The following is a 21,346-nucleotide window of genomic DNA, read 5'->3' as shown; positions in this document are numbered from 1 at the left end:
CAATAACCACTCAAAGAAAAAAAATAAAATCACCACAGCTATCGAACTACAAGCCCTGCCGGACAGCATCAACACGGCGAGGAAACACACACTCGCTGCTCTGTCCGAACCGAATGACTGCCTACTCCTGTACGCAGACAGCATTCATCTGCTCAGTGGAAATCACAGAAGTTACACATAGTTCCACGTAAGCACTTCACCAAGAACTCCGACAATCCTAAAGCCAATTACTGTGACCGAGCGGGGCGGCGCAGTGGTTAGACACTGGACTCGCATTCGGGAGGACGACGGTTCAATCCCGCGTCCGGCCATCCTGATTTAGGTTTTCCGTGATTTCCCTAAATCACTCCAGGCAAATGCCGGGATGGTTCCTCTGAAAAGGCACGGCCGACTTCCTTCCCAGTCCTTCCCTAATCCGATGAGACCGATGACCACGCTGTCTGGTCTCCTTCCCCAAACCAACCAGCCAACCAATTACTGTGGACCAACAAGGAGAAGTCACAAGTCGACACACCCAGAGTTTCCATAAGCGGTCGGAGACCGGATACACGTCGTCCGATGAGTCGACCGACCGAACGGCCAACCATGGTCGTCTGCACTCAAGTTACGTGTGTCGGCAACGGTAGGGCGAGTCACGGCTGTCCGGAGCTCACTGCAGCTCCAACCCGACTCAACTCGTTGTCTGTTCGGTACTCGGAGACACGACGACCCGGGCACACTGGCTCGGACCCAACCATGCAGAGGGAACACCGGCCAATTGGCCACCCGACATCTCTGCACAAGGAAGGAACCGACCAAAGTTTCGCAAGATGATCAATAGAAGGGGCTGAGAAGCGATCGTAAGAGCAAATACACGTCGCCCGATGAGAAGATCGGTTGTTCCCGCTCCAGTGTTCTTCCGTCGGACAGTACATGTGTGTGTCCAGCGGCTCACTGGGGCTCCGTCCCCGACTGCTTCGTCCCTACGACCAAACTCCCGACAGACGGCGACCCTGAAAGGAGGATGCTAAGTTCACCCAACCTGGATATGATGTGATGTCATTATGACGTACATACACTTTAGTCGATTGACACACCTATCGACTTTTACGAGCGTTCGAGATTCTAAACTGTCGTCAGCTAGTGGTTTGTTTTGACACGTGCGATTCTGATAACAGCTCAGTGTGGTAGCGTATATGTATTTCGCCAAAATAAAAGTAAAAGAGCTGGATATTAATAGAAATATTCCTGAGCGTGGCCTTGAAAACACCACGGACAACACGTTTCGTAAAAAAAGTGAAGTCTTCTTATGTCCCGACCAGATTCGATTGTGTGATTGTTGTATTGAACGCTTACGCCGAAAATAATATTTTTTATTATCAATATTTTAGTACGGTTTCATACAATTGGTCTTGTCAGTACATATTAGATTGTAGCAGCATACTCTTGCTGACTTTTAATTTCTTAATTTATATTGCTGAAAGAGAACTCGTGCAAGTTTGTTAGCTAAGTAATTTATATGTCCATCCCAAGATAGTCTTTTATCAACCATGATTCCAAGTAATTTTACACTCGGACCGCAGAGACAGGTACTTTAGTGTCCAGTAATGACTGGTGTGTAGAATGATTGAATTTCGAACTTGAAAAGAAAAATATGAGGCATTGTTGAAGAAAAATCGTCGACCGGAGATGAAATACGAGGGGAAGTGGATTTCTCAATGTAATCTTAACCAAAGGTTAGTGTCTTGACGCATCTAAAGATTTTCGCTGCTGAGTGCTTCTTCTCACCGAGTACGAATAACCGACGCACTTCAGCTGGGTCAGAAGTACATCAATTTCTGCTTCAGATTCACAATAACCACGCAATTGCCCGTCGTCATCGATACTGAACTCTTTCAGCTTTTCTTTCATTAGTCTCTCGAATGCTGAAAACATAATTAGAGACGAGGAAACGAAAAACAACGCACAGGACACAAACACAGTACAATACACGATTTAAACGCAAGGAACGCAAAACACATCAAAACGAATGGCGCAGAGCACAGCGCTACCCTGTCACAACCTCTCGAAAGTTCACAAAAGTCGTATAGTCGATATACGGTTTCTATAGTTTTCGATGTAGCGTGTATACGTCATAATGACGTCACATCGCGTCCAAGTCCTGTGAACTTAGCATTCTACACCCTGAAATACTAGCGGTCGCTTCAAAGATAATACAACTGTGCTGTTATCGATAAGCGCTGCTGCTGCGACTCACGGGCAGGTAAGACAGGCACTCAGTAATGCCAGTAAATCGAATAAGAAAACGAGGCGGCAGGACCGTAAAGAGATGATGACAAACACTAAACGGCATGAACACGAGCCGTGTACGGCTCTAACACTTCTCGTTAATTTGATTTCACCAACTGATTATTGGTGTGTACTAGAGTAATAATGTAGTAGGTACACTACTAAAAGTAGTGTTGACAAGATTTTCTCATTTGCATCACTTTCAAATTTCAATAAAATATTTGCCCCTAGGTACGTGACCATATTGTACCTTGTAACATTTCTTCGCATTTCGAAAACATTACGTTTCATGAGTAATTTTTGCAATTTCAGAAACAAAGACAGCAGCACGCTACCGTTTAAAAGGGAATAAGAAAATATACTGAACTTCTATTACAGGGCTTGCTAGAGGAGTAAGTCTGAAGTGTTTTCCAAGGCACAACAGTCTACTCTAAAGTTGAGATTGCACATTTGTGGTACAAGCTCCACAAATTTCAGAATCGAATCTGTACAGATATTTCGTATCGAAGATAACACGTTGCACAATCTGTTAATGGCAGTGTTTGGGCCGCGGTGGTCTAGTGGTTCTAGGCGCGCAGTCCGGAACCGTGGGACTGCTACGGTCGCAGGTTCGAATCCTGCCTCGGGCATGGATGTGTGTGATGTCCTTAGGTTAGTTAGGTTTAAGTAGTTCTAAGTTCTAGGGGACTGATGACCACAGAAGTTAAGTCCCATAGTGCTCAGAGCCATTTGGCAGTGTCTGGAAGTGGTAAATAGTGGATATTATGCTATGTAATTGTAATATTTGTTTTATTTTTGATTCAGTGACGTATCGCAATGTTGAAATTGCTTCCCCGTATCTTAAATGAAACCAAACTTACTTATTCCAGTACATTTGAAATTGTTATTTGCGGTATTGTATTTATTTCATTTGGCATCTGTTGGTGAATTTCATACAAAAGCGAACACTTTTATTGTGCACCTGGGTGTCCCAAGTACCGTCTCTCCATTACGATCTTTTACACACAATAGTAATCGCCCTCTCAGATGCGCTGATGCTATCTACAGAGCCATTTTCGTAAGCGGTGAATAGTAACGGAGGCAACACGCATCCCTGCGGGACACTTTGCGTCACGTTCGGCTCCTGGCTTTAGCTGGATTTCTTTAGAACCGGCGAGGTCATTTCCTGCCACTCTGTACCTGAATGAGGTATTCTCGTTTAAAGAGACGCGTTTAGTTCCGCTGTATTGCGATAGCCACTAATGAAAGTATCTCCATCTCTCTCTCTCTCTGTCTCTCTTCCCCGCCCGCTGAGTAGCGTGGGTGGAGGAGGGTGCTTTTTCCGGCCTGGCGCTGAGTGGTTCTCCTAATTGCTCGCAGAGTTCTTCCGGTGTCGGTTATGCCAACAGAGCGGCAGCGGCGGCGGCCGCCACATTTGCATGGGCACAATATACACACACGCCGGTGGCGATTGTCTGACTCAATAGCTCGAGTCGGCCGCATTAGGCCCAGCCCACAACATCTCGGCGTCATCATTACTGGCGGAATGAACACAATGGGGATTACGAGGCGAAACACAGGCGTGAAGGAGGTCGCAGGCGCCCCGGCGGCTGCGGAGAGGAAATTTCATTTGTTCATCCGGTAATTAGCGTAATAACCCAGGGACAAAGGTGTGCGCATGTCTACGTCTAACGGTGTAACAGAACTCAAAGACGATTCTAGCTCGGAGAAATTAATGTACGTAATGTTGAAAGCGTACCACATCTCGTAAAACGTAAATTTCCAGTTCAAACCAGATTCAGATCATCAGAGCTGCGCAGCCTAAAGGAGGAAGAAACGTGACCACCTGTAACGGCGCGGTTATTTGTGTTTCGTCCTACAGAAAATAGTTGCACTCCCCTTTCGGTTATTTCTTCTTTTGCAGTTCTGCGCCTTTCCTGTTACAAGAAAGCGTGATGTTCGTCGGCTAGAAAAAGCTGTTGAGGAAACTAGCAGCTGTACACATCTCTGCAAGTCGGATCAAAACGTTTTTCAGTACCAGGTTAGCTGAGCGTTTAACTGAAAGGTACTTTGCAAGTAACAACTTCAGTATATTGTGACTTTATAGACACAACACTGCAAAGCCCCTCCTAATATTGAGTTACAATTTCGTCATTCACGTGCAACCACACTCACAATAGCCAGTTTATGGTGAATAATCAAACCCGCTACCGTCGCAGGTTCGAATCCTGCCTCGGGCATGGATGTGTGTGATGTCCTTAGGTTAGTTAGGTTTAAGTAGTTCTAAGTCTAGGGGACTGATGTCCTCTGATGTTAAGTCCCATAGTGCTTGGAGCCATTTGAACCATTTTTAAACGAACCCGTTACTAAAAGGATTAACAAACGGATTGCCTGCGACAGAATACTCGCTCAGGTATTACACAGTTTGACCATTATGAGTGTTCAGCTTGCGGTCGCCCCTTGAGTAACACGCCACTCTGATTTCGATTATTCAAAAGTCGCAGTTCAGATATCAAAACGGAATATCACGTGTTCGTCTTTTCCAGGAGTTCGCTTCCACTTTGCGGCAGTTGAAGGTCGTGTTTTAACCTTTATTCCGTAAAACTTTTAAATCCATTCAGAAATCCTAATATCCACCAATTTCAAACATGGTCACCACTGATCTCCGAACTTCACAAAGCAATAACTTAGCCCACAAAATACGCTCGAACGTACTGTCCTCTGATAAGCTGATACACATATTAGTATTAATCCAGTCTCTTTTGTTTTTGACCAATAAACAGTTTGTAACCTCCCCTTACAGAAAATTATGAATTACTGTGCTGATAAACCTCTTACGTTATTTGATTTTCAAACAGCTGAGCAAAACTGAACGTACTCAGACATTTCTCTCTTTACTTATTCTGATCATCACTAAACTGACACACAATATTTTTAGCGCAACGCAATCTGACTCAATAATCCCTACAAAAGAATGGCCGTGACTAACAATAACCTATACCTTTCATGAGTCACTTGCCTCACAAAAATCTTCGTTACTCGAGCTACTGCAATACAGCGTGCGCCAATGCTGCCAGCTAAATAAAGGATTCTAACTACTGAAGGCACTAACTACTGATAGGCCTAGTTAGGAAGTGGAAGATTTTGATAGAGAACAAAAATTGTATTTACCTTAATAGTGATCAAAAGTCATAATATATATATATCAGTTCACGACATTCAGTCTTACAAATTACGTTTTTATGACGGACACACGTCCAGAGCGTCCGCTCTCAAAACTCTGCCATCTGTCTTCCCACATCCACCACTGTTGGCGGCTCGCCTCCAACTGCGCAACGCTACGCGCTGTTCACATCCAACTGCCCAACACTACAATAGCGAATATTCCAAGCATGCCCAACCAGCCACAGACTGCACACAGCACAGCCAGTGAATTTCATACAGAGCGCTACGTGACGTTACCAACATAAAAACCTAAACAGCCTAGTTACAAGTTTATTAAAAGCACAAATTTATAAAATCCATAAATATCATAATATCTCCTTCTATAAATGACAAAATCCACGAACCTACTACGGTGTCGTAGCAAGCGGAGAGGTGATACTCCGACGTGGCGCGTCCCAGGTGGCGGATAGGGCGGTCCTCACCGGTTCACCGGCGGACTTGAGCGAAATAAAATAGCTCTCGCGGACCAAACACTAAACAACCTCTACGGCTAACAACCGTAGTTGTAACTCGGAGCTTGCTCCATACAAGGTTGACTACCTTTGAAAGTCAAACATGGAAGGAAATCTTTCAAGGAAAAATCCACCGCTTGGCAATAACCAAGGAAGACTGCACTCGGATACGGTGGGCAGTCACCTGAAAGATAACTTGGATGAGTCGGAGCATCTGAAAATACCCAAAACGGACAGACGACCAAAACTCAAGACAGGACAAATAAACTACATTGCGACACACAATACAAATTCCCTCATACAACCAGACAAACTCAAAATTCTGACGAATGAAATGGATCGCAAGGGGATTCTCATAACCGGACTTCAAGAAATGAGAAATACTGATCAGGAGCCGATAGAATCGCAAGGATATAGGATTTATAAGGGAATACCAGGGAAAAGAGTCATGAAACAGTGTCCACAATTTGGAACAGGATTCGTGGTGAGTCTGAAAATAATAGAGTCCATAATAGAATTTAAAGCACAATCTCCCAGGCTCTCAACATTAACTCTAAAAGCTGCAAATCAAATGTACACAATAATAAATGCCCATGCCCCGACAAATGATAAAAATAATAAAAAAGAACACAGAGAAGAGGTAGAAAAATTTTGGGAGCTCTTAGATCAAACGACGAATAACATTAATAAAAATCACATCAAAATTTTAATTGGAGACTTCAATGCCCAGTTAGGAAGGGAAAAGAGATATAGAGACATAATAGGGAAATGGACAGCACAAAGAAGAACAAACAAAAATGGCATAAGACTAGTGGAATTTTGCAGAAACCATGACATGATCTCAAAGTCGACGTATTTTAAGAGAAGACCAAGTAAACTAAAAACTTGGAAACATCCAGACTGGAAAAAAGGAGAATGGCAACTGGACCATGTCTGCATGGACAAGAATTACCACAAGGAAATTTACAATGTGAAAGTACTGAGAGGGACAGATACCGGATCAGATCATTACATGATAAAAATTAAAATTAAATTAACCCCATTAGCAAAGAAAAAATCCCACCAGAAGAAGAAGAGAACCTATGACCCTCATAAACTGATACAAAATGAGGATTATGAAGCACAAACCAGGGATATAAAAATAACAGATGATCTGGAAGAAATAATTCCCAAATTGAAGCAAATAGCTGAACAAGTTGCCCCTATAAATCCAAGGAAAAAACACCAGTGGTGGAACGATGAACGTGATGAAGCAGTGTTGGATCGACACCAAGCCTGGTTAAGGCATCAAAATGAAAAAACAGAAAAATCATATTTGGAACTCACAAAACAAAGGAAGACAACACAAAAAATAATAAGGAGAGTTAAACGTCAGTACCAAAAAGATATACTTCTAATGATAGAAACAAATAGTGAAAAAACAAACTCAAGAGACTATTACAAAATATTTGGCAGACAATTACAAAGATATGATCCTCCAACATTAATGTTAAAAGATAAAGATAATAACCTAGCCCATAGCAATAGTAAAAATACAGAAATTCTAGCAGAAACATTTAACAAGTTACTAAATTGTGAAGATCCCCCAGAACTTCTTCAGATAAACACAGAAACCCCAATTAAAACACCAGCAGGAAATATAAATCCACCTACAATTAATGAGGTCTACAGAGCTTTGAAAGAACTCAAAAACTACAAAGCAAGTGGAGAAGATCAAACGTTTGCTGAACTTTGGAAATATGCAGCAGAACCAGTAAAGATAGCATTACACCAATGCATAGTAAAAATCTGGAATGAAGAGAAATTACCAGAAAATTGGACTACTGCTATAATACATCCATTACATAAGAAAGGAGAAAAATCAAATCCAGACAACTATAGAGGAATTTCCCTTTTGGACTGCACGTATAAGATCATGGCAAGAATACTATACAACCGCTGTAAAGATCAACTAGAACTGGAACTGGGAGAATATCAAGGAGGATTTAGATCCTGGAGAAGCTGCCCAGAACAGATAATCACCTTGAAGTTAGTTATGGATATCTACAAAAGAAGGCAAAAACAACTAGTCATAACCTTTGTAGATTTCAAAAAGGCGTATGATTGCATCCATAGATCTTCAATGATGAGAATATTAAGGAATTTTGGACTTCATCCTAAATTAATAAAAATGATACAGTTAACCTTAACAAACACCAAATCCAAAGTAAAATTTAGAGGAGAAATATCTGAACCATTTACGATTAAAACAGGGTTGAGACAGGGAGATTGTTTATCACCATTGCTATTCAATTGTGCTCTTGAATATGTAATGAGAGAATGGTACAAGGAAGATCCTATGAATATTAAAATTGGAACTAAGAAAGATAAAGTAAACCTAAATTGCTTGGGATTTGCTGATGACCTAGCATTACTAGCTAATAATATTCAGGAAGCCACGAAACAAATAACAAGCTTACAAAATATAGCACAAAAATTAGGACTCCAGATATCATTTGAAAAGACTGAAATAATGGTAACGGATCCACTTGTAATAGATCACATCACAGTGAACAATAGGGAAATTAAAATAGTGAAACAATTTAAATACCTGGCTGAAATTATAACACATAAATTGGACGAGAAACCTGCATGGCGAGCAAGAACTAATAAAATGATAAAAGTTCAAAAACTAACATGGTCTACGTACAATAAAAATGTCTATCAATTAAAACAAAATGAAAACATTACAAGACGGTGGTTCAACCAGAGGTTACATACGGAAGTGAAACTCTTTTTAAAGTCACCCAGAAAAACAGAATTTACAAAATTTTAAAAGTAGAGAGAAGAATTGCTAGAACATGCATAAATAAGAAATATCAAAAAGCTGGGCAATGGCGGATAGTTCCAAATGAAGTGGTATACAGAGAACTGGAGCCCATCACCGATACTATACGAAAGAAAAGGATCTCTTTTTGTGGTCACATTCTGAGGACACCAGAAACCAGATTATCAAGGAAAATTATTGAGAAACTCTGGAATTTGAAACAACAAGGAGGATGGCTTAAGGAAATAAGAGAGGATATGGAAGAACTGGAAATAACTCTGGATGATTTGCAGAACAAAACGCCAAATTTAAAGAAGTTGAGGGACACAGAAATAAGATTTAAACCAAAAATTGACAAACGACATACAATGAAAAGGGTATTTACAGATGAGGAACGACGAAAAGCATCGGAACGAATGAAGAGATACTGGGCCACTCGGAAGGGGAAAATACCAAAGAAGAGGACCAGAAATGATTGACTGAAGTGGTCCAATGAGGCCGTAAAAGCAGAAGAAGAAGAAGAAATGACAAAATTATCGTAAAATGTATCTTGTTTTCTCAGTCCCATAAACTGGCTAGTTACCACTTTACAATTTCCTCTGAATATGATTCTCTCTGATCACAGTAGTCACGATAACATTTACTCAGTTAATACACATGAAAGTATACACACTATCACGCACTTTAATAATTAAGCAAACTAGCAATAATCAATGAAAATTGTAATAGTCACAACAGGTCAGCTATGTTTCCAAAATACGTTTTAACTACGTATTAGTTCATAGTTTGTAAGATGCTGACACCTTTCGGCCACAGTCGAAGCTACTCGCAGCTAGCTACTGGATCCAAGCAAAGATCTCTGCCAGTTACTACTGTCTCTTACACAGGCGCAATGATGCAAGGCACTACACCTCACACGTGTAAGATCAAGAGGTGGGGGAACGGTTCAAGAACAGGGCGTTCCTCTCATATATCTGCAGTATTTATTGAAATTAGGCAGAACCGTAAGGAAACATGATGACAAAGTAGTATCATCCTCCCCCCCCCCCCCCACCACACCTTCAAATACTTCTGTTCTTCTCGGTTTGGCAAAAGACGATCTGACACTGCGGAGGGCTGGAATCCACAGAATACCTACCTAGTGCGACAGAGCCCACATTAATCATATAGCAGGTTGAACATGATCCCCAGACTCGCCTTTTGCAGCCTAGTAAGTCAGCAATAGCCTAGAATTGTACTCCACACGACATTATGTATATTATTCTGCCATGGAAATCTTGGACTCGACCAGGTCCTTCTGGGATACAATTATTAAGGAGCTGGTATAAATACTTTATGGGGACCATCTTATTAATCGTGACGGCGACTTTCAGCTGGATAGGGCATGGGACCCAGTGACTTGTTCAATAGCTTCAGAAAGAAAACATTTTATGACTAACGAGCGCATCTAACGACAGGTAATTTTATTAATTTGAAATTTGAATTTTAGCTCAATGAGCCTACGTTCCGACAGAGAACAAGCATGAAGTACCACCACTACACACGTGGCTTTGCTGCATAGCTGGAGAAATATTCAAAGAAAGCGCGAAACTCGACAGAGGTCGCCCATGTAGCGCCTGCCCTTGCGTGTGCGTCTCCGGGTCAACTTTCGGTTTAAAGCTAGCGACGTGAACCAGCATTCTAAATCGCAAAACATTCTCCTGAAGATGGCTGAATGGTTGTCAGCCGAAATATCGTGGCAAGAAGTCGAAGTTATCCGTCTGCAATCCTTAAACGTCGCAGAATAAGTTTCACTCTGATTTTAGATCAAATTTTCAAATACGGAACCCCAGATAACGCAATTGTACTTGTGAAACGAAATGATCGTATAGCGGTTTTGGCCGGCAAACCCCATACGGGGTTACTCTGCACTTCGGCGACATGCGCATTGATGATGACGATGATGATGATGAAATGATGATGACGACTACACGACATCCAGTCCCCAAATGGATAAAATCTCCGACCCTGTCAGGAATCGAACCAGGTCCTCCACATGGTTCAAATGGCTCTGAGCACTATGGGACTTAACATCTGAGGTCATCAGTACCCTAGAACTTAGAAATACTTAAACCTAACTAACCTGAGGACATTACACACATCCATGCCCCAGGCAGGATTCGAACCTACGACCGTAGCGGTCACGGGGTTCCAGACTGAAGCGCCTAGAGCCACTCGGCCACAATGGCCGGCCGGTCCTCCACATGGCATCTGCCATACTGACAACTCAGGTTACTTTCTTTTATTATTATTCTTGTTCTAAATGGGAAAAAATAAATGAAAAAGGAATTGTCTTTCCTGTGGCATTTTGATATTCTACTACTTGCTGTGTCTGTGTTACACGATGTACAGTGCAGACACTGCGGCGATAGACAGCAGTATGAATTGAAAGAATCTATTCACAGCTGCGAACACGTTTATACTGCAGCTGCACAGTTGTTTAGTGACAATGAAAATTTGTGCCGTACCAGGATTGGAGCCCGGATTTCCCACTACGCAAGGGGTCGACTTAACCGCCTTTCTTTTAATCGGGACCAGTTGCCTTACCATTTTTTTAGCCTATCTTTGTTTTAATTTTTGGTTGTTTTTTAGCCTATCTTTGTTTTAATTTTTGGTTAGTTTGTAGAGCAGTCAGCTTCAGGCCGGTGGAGGAAGGGGTCGAAACCCATCGTTCGGCTATCCGACTACACTTCACGGACAGATCCAAACTTCCAACTGTCATTGGACGTGTACGCCCTGCACTTGCACAGTCGCGGTGACTCCCGCACTGGGAGAGACTTCTATTATTATTGTCGTGGCCTTGTCTTAGGCGTGAAATACCAGGTGGACTGCACAGGAGTGGCCGTTGTTGGTGGCGCTAGTTAAATACCGATTACATACAGCTCAAGGTATATGTATATAAAAATACAGTGTGTATTACAAAATGTAGAATGGACTGTTTTTTACACGTTTCTAAAATGTAATATAATGTAGGTACTTCAAAACTGATACTCAATTTAATATAGGTATTTACTTATTTTATTTTGCACGTCTAGTTCCGTAGGTCCAAATAGGGGAACAGATCTCAAAGAACATGGAACGTGTCAGTACATGAAATTACAACATAAAAGTAATAACACATAAGATAAAATGTTTATGAACCCGAAAAAAGTCAAGCCGTAAGTTTAAGTAAACGCTATCAGCAATGCAACAAGAAGCAGCTTAATTTTTCAAGCAACTCCTCGACAGAATAGAAGGAGTGAACCATGAGGAGTTTCGATTTGAAAGCGCGTGGATTACTGCTAAGATTTTTTAATTCTTGTGGTACCTTATCGAAAATTGATGCAGCAATATAGTGCAAAGCTTTCTGCACAATAGTCAAGGAAGTGCGACCCAAATGCAGATTGGATTTCCGCCTAGTATTAACTCAGTGCAAGCTGTTAATTCTTGGGAATAAGCTGATACTGCTAACAAGAAAGGACATTTCGAGAGGCTAATGTCAGAATATCCAGACTAATTAACAGGTTTCGACAAGAGGTTCGCGAACTTACACCAGTTATTGCCCGAGCCAAAACTATTCTTTGAGAATGGGAAAAGTTACCCCAAAATATAATACCATACGTCATAAGTGAATGAAAATAACCAAAGTAGACTACTTTTCGTGTCGATCTAGCACTTACTTCAGATACCGTTTGAATAGTAAAAATGGAAGCATTAAGTTTAAAATCTATAGATCAGCTTGCTTCACCATGATGATAAGAAAGTAATATATTAAGTAAGATAAAACTTGGAAGCACTACAAAATTTAAAAATGCGCTTGAGAGCTATACCTCTGGATCAACACCGGTACATCGCATCGCATCTACCCCATAACTATACACATGATGCCACATAGGGTACTTTAAGGAACGAAACGACGACTTAACGCTCTGAATAATGGCCACGTTAACTTTGACGTCTCTTAGAACACGAGTCATTGATATGGCCTTTCAGTATTTAGTAAGAAGAGTTTTGAATGCAAGATTACTAGAATAAAAAATGTAAGAATTAGATAGTGGTATGCATGTGGAATGAGAAAATGGAATTAAAATACGGTGAGCGAATGTTGGAGTAGGCGAAGCATTTCAGGTGACGTCAATAGTCGGATGAGCTCTCGTCGGCGACAACAGAGGTAGACCAGGCTACGGCTACGGCTACTTGCGTTGACATGAAGAAGACAGGTTGCCGCCTTGCCGCACACTGTGTACCGGAAACCTACACACAGAGGCTTACAGGTCACGAGCTGACACCATCCTCTGCAACGGAGTGACGCTCTTAGGACGTCGGTACAGAGAGCACGAGCCTTATCGGATTCAGACAGCTTATCCAGTGAGCTATAGCACCTTCGTACCATTTGATGTTATGATCTCTGCGTGCATAGTGGTTCAGGGTTCGTGCGAGCTGTAGGATTTGGCACTAGTAAGTGCAAGCTGCGTGCCACAATCGCGGAAACCACTATTATCTAGAATGAATCAGCGAGTGAAAATTTCTACGAAGGGCCGGGAATCGAACCCTGGTGTCCTGCTTACTAGGTAAGTGCTTTAGCCACTAGGCCACCTTGGTACAACGGTTCACACAGCTGTACGGATTACCCTTCCACGCCTCAGTCCGCTTTAAATCCCTCTCCCACTAATAATCAAAACGTCATGGATCCCAGGTTTGAACTCACCCACTGTTAAATTTCCAATAAAAATCATCAGCAAGGTGGCCAAAATACCGGCTTAAGTAGTCAACAGCCTTATCGAAAATTACGGAGGAGTGGACAGAGCTCAGAGTACTTTCTTGTCATTGGTGTCGGAAATTGCCCCTAAAAGACGAAAGAATCAGCAATAATCAACGGCATGAGGATGCAGAAGATAGTGGAAACCAATGCATTACTGACACATATGTTCATACGGCCTGTAATTGAAAAAGTGTCATGACGATCTCTCCGTTGGAAAAAGATGCCGTAGTCGTCCCACACTCGGTTTTCTGGGAGGTGACTGCCATAAAGGAGGTGACAATTAGTAAAAGATGCAATAACGAATGAAAAGGTAACATTCTATGAGTCAGAGCGTGGAATGGCAGAAGTCTGAACGTGGTAGAGAAGCTAGAAAATATGAGAAGGGAGATGAAAAAGCTAACATTTATTGGGGGTCAGTGAAGTGAAATTATAAGAGGATAACGATTTCTGGACGGATGAACATAGTGTAAGATCTACAGCTGCAGAAAATGGTACAATGGGGCACGACTCCTTATGAATAAGAATGTAGGGGAAACAGTGAGTTACTGTGAACATTTCAGTGACAGATTTGTTCTCACCAGAATCGACAGCAGTAAAACCCTGTCAACGATATTTCAGGTATATACGCCGACATCCTAAGCAGAAGACGGAGATACAAAAAAAGTATGAGGATACTGAATGGGTAATTCAGTATCTGAAGTGCGATAAAAATCTAATAATCATTGGGAACTGGAATGAGACTATAAGGGAAGGAGTTGACGAAAGGGTTACCGGAGAATATGGGACTGGCAGAAGGAATGTGAGAGGCGAAAGATGAATTGAGTTCTGAAATAAACTGCAGCTACTAACAACGGGCATGCTGTTCAAGAATCACAAAGGGGTGGGGTATACGTGGAATAGGCACACAGATAAGTGAAGATTCAATCTGCATCACATCATGGTTAGGGAGAGAGAGAGAGAGAGAGAGAGAGAGAGAGAGAGAGAGAGACAGACAGACAGACAGAGAGAATTGTACATCAGGCACTGGATAGTAAAGCTTATCCAGGAGCAGATATAGACTCAGACCACTATATAGTAATGATGAAGAGTGGACTGAAGTTTAAGAGAACGAAGAATCAGTGTGGAAAGAAGTGGGCTACTTATGTACTAGGAAATGGTGGGACATGTCTGAAGTTTGCTAAACATGTGAATACTGGGATAAGGAATGTCATAGTAAGCAGTTCACTTGAAGAGGAATGGGAGTGAATATATCTGAAAAAGACCAATCATAGATGTTGGAAACACAGACATAGGCACTTGGAAGATAACTGCGAAGAAACTTTGGGTAATAAATGAACGTCGAATGCAAGTGCTATTGAAAAATCATGGTAATTTAAGAGGTCATCAATCGCATGTGTCAGTTGATACCACTATTGAAAAGAGAACCGAAAGACACTTCTGTCAAGAAGGTATAAATAATTCTTTAAACAATGTTTAGCTACAGGCTGTTGTCATTTAAAGTGAGCATGCTGGTGCAAGAATGTTGGGTTATATCGTTATGAACAAACTATTATCTATAATCACTGTGAATGCTCTGGGTCTGGCTAAATTTTTATAACATTTCTTTATTTAAATTTTGCTCTAATCTATTAGTTTTGTGTGGGAAGTGGTCAAGTTAGTCCAGTCATGTCTGTGTATTTTAGGTGGGGACAGCCTTCAGCCAATTGGAAAGCAGACAGTGATGGACCACCACCAGAGTCAATGGGAGAGATTCTTTTTGAGTGGTCAGTGGAGTTATTTGGTCATGTTTCGTATATTTCTTGAAGAGGACACTTCAGGTTGAAATCTGTTGGAAGACAGACCTGCCTGGTAAAGTTTGATATTTGGTCGTGTCGGTGACCGATTTTGGGTGGTGAACAGCCCCTATGGTATTTGACCTTTTTTTCTTTTGCAGCACGGAATTGATGATAGAGCACAAGTTTCTACTCATTATCTTGCATTTGTAAATCATTATAATGAACTCTGAACTGTTTTGAGCTGGTAAATGTTCGTGTATTTTAATTACGAAATGAACTTCATTTTCATCTATCTTTGATGACTATTTAGTTTGGGGATATTGCTGCACTTTCGTAACTGTCTCAACGTAGCTTTGCTGCCTTTGATAAGCGCTCTTTCTGTCCGTATCTTAATTGGGTATTGTAAGTCCACTTTCTGGTTACATGAAATATTCTTTCCTGAATAAACATTATTCAACATAATTTTCCATCGTCTGCATCATTTACAGGCATTACACTAGCTTTATATTAAATTATTCATCTATCTTTTATTTTATATTTCTGTGTGTTTTATTCATTCGCAATTCTAGTAAATGCATAAACTATTTGACTACAGGACCACAGCTACAGATTATTATTTGCAGTGAGTTCGTTGCTGGGCATGAAAGTAGACATGAGTTGCTCGACCCTATTATAGTGAAGAATACGATCCACGGCAAATAAAATTGTACCATCTGGTAAACGATCTGATTCAGTACTGAAATATCCGGTACAACACTTACAACGTTAAAAGTTAAAAGTCCATATCATTAACGTCGATATGCAGCAGGATTTTGGAACATGTACTGTGTTCTAACATTATGAATTACCTCGAAGACAACGATCTAGTGATATACAGTCAACAAAAATTTAGAAAACATCGTTCTTGTGAAACACAACTAGCTCTTTACTCACACGAAGTGTTGAGTGCTATTTATGATACATGGGATTTCAAATTTATTCCTTACTTATAGATTTTCAAAAGGTTTTTGACACTGTATCACATAAGCGACTTGTAGTGAAACTGCGTGCTTATAGAATATCGTCCCAGTTATGTGACTGGATTCGTGATTTCCTGTCAGAGAGGACACAGTTCGTAGAAACTGATGGAAAGCCATCGAATAAAACAGGAGGGAGTTTTTTGCAGATGATGCTGCGATTCATCATCTAGGAAAGTTATCAGAAGACAAAAGCAAACTGCAAAACCATTTACAAAAAAACATCTTTATGGTGCAAAAATTGGCAATTGACCCTAAATAATGTGAGGTCATACACGTGAGTGCTGAACGGAATCCGTTAAACTTCGGTTACACGGTAAACCAGTTTAAGCATAAGGACGTAAATTTGACTAAATACCTAGGAATTACAGTTACGAACAACTTCAAGTTCAAAGAAGAGCAACACGTTTTGTATTATCGCGAAATACGGAAGAGTGTGTCACTGAAATGATACATGTTCTGCGATGGACATCATTGAAACAAAAGCGTTTTTCGTTGCGGCAGAATCTTATCACGAAATTTCAGTCACCAACTTTCTCCACCGAATGCGAAAATATTTTGCTGTCGTCGATTCACATAGGGAGAAACGATCATCATAACAAAATAAGGGAAATAAGAGCTCACATGGAAAGCTGTAGGTGTTCATTTTTCCAGCGCGCTGTTCGAGACTGGAATAACAGAGAATTATTGTGAAGGTAGTTCGATGAACCCTCTGCCAGGCACTGAAGTGTGATTTGCAGAGTATCGATGTAGATGTACCGGGTGGTCGTAATTAAGCTTTCCCTATTTAACACGTTATAACACGGAGACTAATTACCACACGAGTACCAAACTTGGTAGCATTAATGTACAGAGTAAGGGTTCAAATGGCTCTGAACACTATGGGACATCTGAGGTCATCAGTCCCCTAGAACTTAGAACTACTTAAACCTAACTAACCTAAGGACATCAAACACATCCATGCCCGTGGCAGGATTCGAACCTGCGACCATAGCAGTCGCGCGGTTCCGGTCTGAACCGCGTAGAACCGAGCGGCCACCGCGGACTAACCAGAGTGTGGGGTGTATGATTTCCATAGGCCACAGCGCCACCGTCCAGTTCCAAATATGGCTACCAGGCGCCATTGTAATTAATAGTCTGTCACACCTGACCAGTAGCAGTGCACTCGTTGATGTGTCAACATGAACTGGGACAAGAGGAGCAGGACATTATTGATGAAACTCTGTTACCAAAACAACAGTAATGCTACAGCTGTACTTCGAGAGCCGGCCGCTGTGGCCGAGCGGTTCTAGGCGCTTCAGTCCGGAACCGCGGGACTGCTTTGGTCGCAGGTTCGAATCCTGCCTAGGGCATGGATGTGTGTGATGTCCTTAGGTTAGTTCGGTTTAAGTAGTTCTAAGTTCTAGGGGACTGATGACCTCAGATGTCCTACAGTGCTCAGAGCCATTTTTCTGCACTTCGAGAATATCGCAAGCTCAAAGGGTTACGGAAGGGTCCTCTTTCACCACCTGCTGTGCGGAACATGATGAAGAATTTTGAATCAACTGAAGAACTTGGCGTGGCTCCGGGAAGAGGCCGACGACTGCTTCCACCATAGGCGGTTTGATGAAATCGCTGTTGCTATGGGAGACAACGCAGCGCGAAATTGCCGATCAGTCAGTGCTGTGCTGTGTCACGACAGTTAAACAACCCACTATATCGAAGGTGCTTCAAATCATTCTCAAATGGTATCCGTGCAAGACCCATATCGTACAGTAGTTTGCACCACCGGACGCACAACGACGTATTGACTTCGCTCTCCACTTACTCGCAAGGATTGTAGTTGGCGATGGCTGGCCTTGAACCATCCCATGGACAGACGAAGCTCATTTTTCTCTGACGGGTGAGGTGAACACAGAATTTGTGAGTGTGGGGATCTTCACCTCCAGTCACTGTGCATCTAGGAGAACATCATACATGTGCTGATTTGAAGTGCAGCACACCAAGAGAGGTAGCCAGAGTACCTATGGACGTGCTTCGTTGTGCTGGGTGGAATGCAGTCCTGCGCTTTCAGACTCTTCTGGACACTGATGACCGCCATATTGAGTTCCCTTTCTAGCAGTAATGGTACGGGTACGTATAGGTACGACGTACCATAGCAGCACATTAAAAGTGTTTCAACTGAACTGATTCTGCATAATTTCTCTTCCCCATGTACATTAATGCTATCAAGTTTGGTACTCGTGCAGTAATGAGTTTCCGTGTTGTAACATGTTAAGTAGGGAAGTTTAATTACACTACTAGCCATTAAAATTGCTACACCAAGAAGAAATCCAGATGATAAAAGGGTATTCATTGGACAAATATACTAGAACTGACATGTGATTACACTTTCACGCAGTTTGGGTGCATAGACCCTGAGAAATCAGTACCCAGAACAATCACCTCTGGCGTGTACAGATACAGCTGCCCATGCACCTTCAACAAGATACCACAGTTCATCAAGAGTAGTGACTGGCGTATTGTGACGAGACAGTTGCTCGGCCACCATTGACCAGGCGTTTTCAATTGGTGAGAGATCTGGAGAATGTGCTGGCCAGGGCAGCAGTCGAACATTTTCTGTATCCAGAAAGGTCCGTACGGGACCTGCAACATGCGGTCGCGCATTATCATGCTGAAATGTAAGTTTTCGCAGGGATCGAATGAAGGGTAGAGCCACGCGTCGTAACACATCTGAAATGTAAAGTCCACTGTTCAAAGTGCCGTCAATGCGACCAAGAGGTGACCGAGACGTGTAACCAGTGGCACCCCATACCATCACGCCGTGTGATACGCCAGTATGGCGATGAAGAATACACGCTTCTAATGTGCGTTCACCGCGATGTCGCCAAACACGGATGCGATCATCATGATGCTGTAAACAGAACCTGGATTCATCCGAAAAAATTACGTTTTACCATTCGTGCACCCAGGTTCGTCGTTGAGTACACCATCGGAGGCACTCCTGTCTGTGATGCAGCGTCAAGGGTAACCGCAGCCATGGCCTCCGAGCTGATAGTCCATGCTGCTGCAAACGTCGTCGAACTGTTCGTGCAGATGGTTGTTGTCTTGCAAACGTCCCGATCTGTTGACTCAGGGATCGAGACGTGGCTGCACGATCCGTTACAGCCATGCGGATAAGGTGCCTGTCATCTCGACCGCTAGTGATACGAGGCCATTGGGATCTAGCACGGCGTTCCCTATTACCCTCCTGAACCTACCGATACCATATTCTGCTAACAGTCATTGGATCTCGACCAGCGCCAGCAGCAGTGTCGACACGATAAACCGCAATCCGATCTTTATCAAAGTCGGAAACGAGATGGTACGCATTTCTCCTCCTTACACGAGGCATCACAACAACGTTTCACCAGGCAACGCCGGTCAACTGCTGTTTGTGTTCGAGAAATCGGTTGGAAACTTTCCCCATGTCAGCACGTTGTAGGTGTCACCACCGGCGCCAACCTTGTGTGAATTCTCTGGAAAGCTAATCATTTGCATATCACGGCATCTTCTCCCTGTCGGTTAAATTTCGCGTCTGTAGCATGTCATCTTTGTGGTGTAGCAATTTTAATGGCCAGTAGTGTGTAACCAGGCGGTAGATGTACGAGGGCAGTTCAATAAGTAATGCAACACATTTTTTTTCTCGGCCAACTTTGGTTGAAAAAACCGGAAATATCTTGTGGAATATTTTCAAACATTCCCGCTTCGTCTCGCATAGTTTCATTGACTTCCGACTGCTGGCAGCGCTGTACGGAGCTGTTAAAATGGCGTCTGTAACGGATGTGCGTTGCAAACAACGGGCAGTGATCGAGTTTCTTTTGACAGAAAACCAGGGCATCTGAGATATTCATAGGCGCTTGCAGAATGTCTACGGTGATCTGGCAGTGGACAAAAGCACGGTGAGTCGTTGGGCGGAGCGTGCGAACACACTCGTTCGAGATGATCGACGGATCACCATCAAACAACTCAGTGCTCAACTTGACATCTCTGTTGGTAGTGCTGTCACAATTGTTCACCAGTTGGGATATTCAAAGGTTTGTTCCCGAACTTCTCCTTCTTCATGACAACGCAAGACCTCACACAAGTCTTCGCACCCGAGAGGAGCTCACAAAACTTCAGTGGACTGTTCTTCCTCATGCACCCTACAGCCCCGATCTCGCACCGTCGGATTTCCATATGTTTGGCCCAATGAAGGACGCAATCCGTGGGAGGCACTACGCGGATGATGAAGAAGTTATTGATGCAGTACGATGTTGGCTCCGACATCGACCAGTGGAATGGTACCGTGCAGGCATACAGGCCCTCATTTCAAGGTGGCGTAAGGCCGTAGCATTGAATGGAGATTACGTTGAAAAATAGTGCTGTGTAGCTAAAAGATTGGGGAATAACCTGGTGTATTTCAATGCTGAATAAAACAACCCTTGTTTCAGAAAAAAAATGTGTTGCATTACTTATTGAACTGCCCTCGTAGATGCAATCCTATAAGTATTACGAAAATCAGAGGGCCCAATCCATAACACACTAGTGTATTGGCGAGGGTTCCGATACGGGCAGTGCATTACCAGCAGCGTCACCCTGTCGCCACGTGCGAACCACGGCCTGGCGGCGTGTGTGCCGCGTGCGCCCTATCTGTCCGGCGATCGTTATAAAACGCTTACGCCGGAGTGGGCGTGTCCCGTTGTCATCGTACTGACGCTTCCGCGGGGAAGAAAATGAAAGGCGGCGTTTTCAGCGCGGCGGCTATAAGGCCAGCCAGCAGCAGGCAGGGGATTAGTGGATAATGGGAGGGCGAGCCAAGCCGCGGCGGTCTGAGGGCGTGCCAAAGCGTTATCTCGACCTGCCGCCGGTAATGCGCGGATTTACAGGGAGCGAGAATCATGAGAAACTGCGCACTCGGTCGGCGTGGGAAGAGTGTTTAGGTGGGAGTGGTTAGGTTATATGTGCTGTGTGAGTCGACATGACAGTGTGTTAGCGCTGCTTTCATCGTCGTCTAACATTTATCGTTCTTGGCCTTCCGTGGCTGT

This window comes from Schistocerca cancellata, chromosome 2, assembly GCF_023864275.1.
Source record: "Schistocerca cancellata isolate TAMUIC-IGC-003103 chromosome 2, iqSchCanc2.1, whole genome shotgun sequence".
NCBI classification, from domain to species: domain Eukaryota; kingdom Metazoa; phylum Arthropoda; class Insecta; order Orthoptera; family Acrididae; genus Schistocerca; species Schistocerca cancellata.
This window is presented reverse-complemented; position numbering follows the sequence as displayed.